This window comes from Saimiri boliviensis, chromosome 19 (genome assembly GCF_048565385.1).
Source record: "Saimiri boliviensis isolate mSaiBol1 chromosome 19, mSaiBol1.pri, whole genome shotgun sequence".
Classification (NCBI taxonomy): Eukaryota; Metazoa; Chordata; class Mammalia; order Primates; family Cebidae; genus Saimiri; species Saimiri boliviensis.
In genome coordinates this window covers 15,140,187-15,144,067 of record NC_133467.1, presented here as the reverse complement: position 1 = coordinate 15,144,067, position 3,881 = coordinate 15,140,187, and the positions used below count along the sequence as shown (strand labels likewise).

The window sequence follows — 3,881 nt, the reverse complement described above, 5'->3', positions numbered from 1 at the left end:
TTGTTGAGAAAACTATTCTTTACCCATTAAAATATCTTGACACGCTTTTAGAAACCAATTGACCATGAATGTAGGGTTAATATCTGGACTCCTAATTTGATTCCATTGATCCATATTTCTATTATATCACTAAGTCTTTTATAACGGAATCTAATGATATATCATCATTTCTGCCATATTCTATTAATTACACAGACCCATTCTGATACAGTATGGGACAGACTACATAAGGATGTGAATACCAGAAGGCAGGAGTCACTGGGGGCCATCTTGGAGGCTAGGTGCCACATAGCAATATAGCAATAACCGTACGATTACCTCTTTATAGACAGAAAAAAAAGATATGTTCTTAGTAATTTAGTGAAAAAGAGAACTTCTAAATCTGATAAAGGCAAGTTTCAGGCCAGGTGCTTTGGCTCACGCCTGTAATCCCAGAACTTTGGGAGGCCTAGGCGGGTGGATCACAAGGTCAAGAGTTCAAGACCAGGCTGGCCAAGACGGTGAAACCCCATCTTTACTTAAAATACAAAAATTAGCTGGGCGCAGTGGCAGGTGCCTGTAATCTTAGCTACTCAGGAGGCTGAGGCAAGAGAATCCCTTGAACCCGGGAGGTGGAGGTTGCAGTGAGCCGAGATAGCACCACTGCACTCTAGTCTGGGCGACAGAGCGAGACTCCATCTCAAAAAAGAAAAAAGAAAAAAAAGACAAGTTTCAAAATACCCCAAACACTGTGTTTAATCATGAAGTGAAGCACTCCTATTAAAACCAGGAACCAGACAAAAATGCCCACTATCCCCACTCTTACTATTGGTCTGTAGGCATTAGCCAGTGTAATAGGCAAGGCAAGGAATAAAGATATAAGAATTTGAAAGGGCCGGGCACGGTGGCTCACGCCTGTAATCCCAGCACTTTGGGAGGCTGAGGTGGGCGGATCACAAGGTCAAGAGATCGAGACCATCCTGGTCAACATGGTGAAACCCCGTCTCTACTAAAAATACAAAAAATTAGCTGGGCATGGTGGCGCGTGCCTGTAATCCCAGCTACTCAGGAGGCTGAGGCAGGAGAATAGCCTGAACCCAGGAGGCGGAGGTTGCGGTGAGCCGAGATCGCGCCATTGCACTCCAGCCTGGGTAACAAGAGAGGAACTCCGTCTAAAAAAAAAAAAAAAAAAAAAAAAAAATTTGAAAGGAAGCTATGACTCCAATTGTTGAGAGATAATATGATTTTCTACCTGAAAAACTGAAAAATGTTCTATGAACAAGTTAGTAAGAGCAATTAGGAAGGTTTCTGGATATAAGATTATACCAACAACATATTGACACTTTCTTTGAAATGATAGCCTCATTATAACAACAAAAACTTTTAAATATTGCAGAATAAATCTGGCAAAATTGTGTAAGATCTTGATGGAGACATTTGTCAAGGTTAACTGAAAGACTTCAAGTGAGACTAATCAGAGAGACAGAGCCTATTTGTGAATAAGAGCTATCAGGAGATAATCATGGCCGACTAGGTTTTAAAATTGTATTTATTTATTTATTTGAGATGGAGTTTCTTTCTTGCCACCCAGGCTGGTGTGCAGTGGTGTGATCTCGGCTCACTGCAACCTCCACCTCCTGGGTTCAAGCGATTCTCCTGCCTCTGGCTCTCGAGTAGGGATTACAGGCAGTCGACACCACGCCCAACTACTTTTTAAATTTTTGGCAGAGATGGGGTTTTGCGATGTAGGTCAGGCTGATCTCAAACTCCTGACCTCAGGTGATCCACCCACTTTGGCCTCCCAAAGTGCTGGGATTACAGGTGGGAGCACCATACCCCACCCTAAAATCTTCTTATTCAGTTGTACTAATTAAAAACAATGAGGTATTAACAAAACAATGAACAAATAAATCAACAGAACAGACGAGAAAGCACAGAAACAGACCATGCTATGGGAACTCAACATAAACTAGAGCTATCAGTTTTCCTCAATTGGATCTATTAAGATTTTTTTTTTTTTTTTTTTGAGACGGAGTTTCGCTCTTGTTGCCCAGGCTGGAGTGCAATGGCGCGATCTCGGCTCACCGCAACCTCCGCCTCCTAGGTTCAGGCAATTCTCCTGCCTCAGCCTCCTGAGTAGCTGGGATTACAGGCACGCACCACCATGCCCCGCTAATTTTTTGTATTTTTAGTAGAGACGGGGTTTCACCGTGTTGGCCAGGATGGTCTCGATCTTTTGACCTCGTGATCCACCCGCCTCAGCCTCCCAAAGTGCTGGGATTACAGGCTTGAGCCACCGCGCCCGGCTTTTTTTTTTTTTTTTTTTTTTTTTGAGACGGAGTTTCGCTCTTGTTAACCAGGCTGGAGTGCAATGGCGCGATCTCGGCTCACCACAACCTCCGCCTCCTGGGTTCAGGCAATTCTCCTGCCTCAGCCTCCCGAGTAGCTGGGATTACAGGCACGTGCCACCATGCCCAGCTAATTTTTTTATATTTTTAGTAGAGACGGGGTTTCACCATGTTGACCAGGATGGTCTCGATCTCTTGACCTCGTGATCCACCCGCCTTGGCCTCCCAAAGTGCTGGGATTACAGGCTTGAGCCACCGAGTCTGGCCTAAAGGTAAATTTTAAATGAATGATTGAAGATTCAAATGTAAAACTTTAAAACTTCTTAAATAAATTATAGGAGACCCTCTTCTCTGTGATCTCACGGTGAAAGGATTTAAGACAGAAAAACTCAAACTGTAAAGGAAGATATTGCTACCTGCTGTTTATCAAAATACACTATAAAAAGAGTGAAAAAGGCAAGTGATGATCTAAAAGAAGTATTTGTAAAATATATAACTGTCTGAAAGAAAAAACACAAAGCGTCACTAAATATATGAAAGTGCTCCAAGTCACTGGATATAAAGGAAATTCAATGTAAAACCAGTCATATTTCCTGTCATGTGTACCACACAGGCCAAAACTAGTAAGAGGTGACGATGTAGAAGAACAGGTGCTCCCTTCACTGCTAGTGAAAGTTGGTAAACACTGTGGAAGACAATTTGGTATTGTTCTATAGTTCTGTAGCTGTATACAAACCACCTCAAACTTAGTGACTTAAAATAACACACTACATGTTCTGTAGGTCAGCAAATCGGAAAGGACTTGGCTGGACAGTTCCGTAATCTCTTTTAGTTACAATAGGACATCTGGGACTTGGAGCAGCTAGGACTTCGCTAGCATCTGTCTTTTTTTTTTTTTTAAAGAGACGAGGTCTCCCTATGTTGCTCAGGCTGGTCTCAAACTCCTGGGGTCATGTGATCCACCCACCTCAGCCTCCCAAAGTGTTGTGATTACAGTGCGAGCCACTGCACCCATGCGCCCAGCTGGCTAAGGTCTATCTTCATGTTGTCTCTGGGTCCCTACGGGTGACCTCTCAACATGGGCTAGGTGGAACTCAGAATATGGGGCCTCGGGGTACTTACAAGGCTGCTACACTGTTTACAATAGAGGGAAGATCTTTATTTATTTATTTATTTATTTTGAGGGGCTTTCCGCCCAAAACCAGAAAGCCTGCTAGACAAATTCTAAAAAAGCTGTAACACTGAGCCAAGATCTTTTAAGAGAAAGTATTTGATGTAACAAAGTAGAAGCTGCGCGGCCTTTTATGTACTAGCCTTGAAAGTCACATGGTATAACTTCAGCCATATTCTATTGGGTTGAAACAGTTGCAAAAGCCCACCACCTATTAAAGGAAAGGGATATAGACTCCATCTCTTAATGGGAGGTGTGTCAAAGTCACATTGTAAAAAGTCCCTGTGAGATGAAAGTTACCTTTTCTTCTCTAGAGGGACAGAACAAAAAAGAAGGAAAAAAAGTTACTTTGTGTGACCATCTTTCTTTTTTTTTTTTCCCTC

At 42.6% G+C, this 3,881-nt stretch overlaps 1 non-coding gene across 1 annotated transcript; it reads right to left on the bottom strand.

Moving 5' to 3' along the window:
• Window positions 1-3,509: 3,509 nt before the first annotated feature.
• LOC120360234 (U7 small nuclear RNA) lies at window positions 3,510-3,571 on the bottom strand. Its single transcript, XR_005576809.1, has one exon. It is a non-coding gene; the product is annotated as a U7 small nuclear RNA (small nuclear RNA).
• Between the last annotated feature and the right edge of the window lie 310 nt (window positions 3,572-3,881).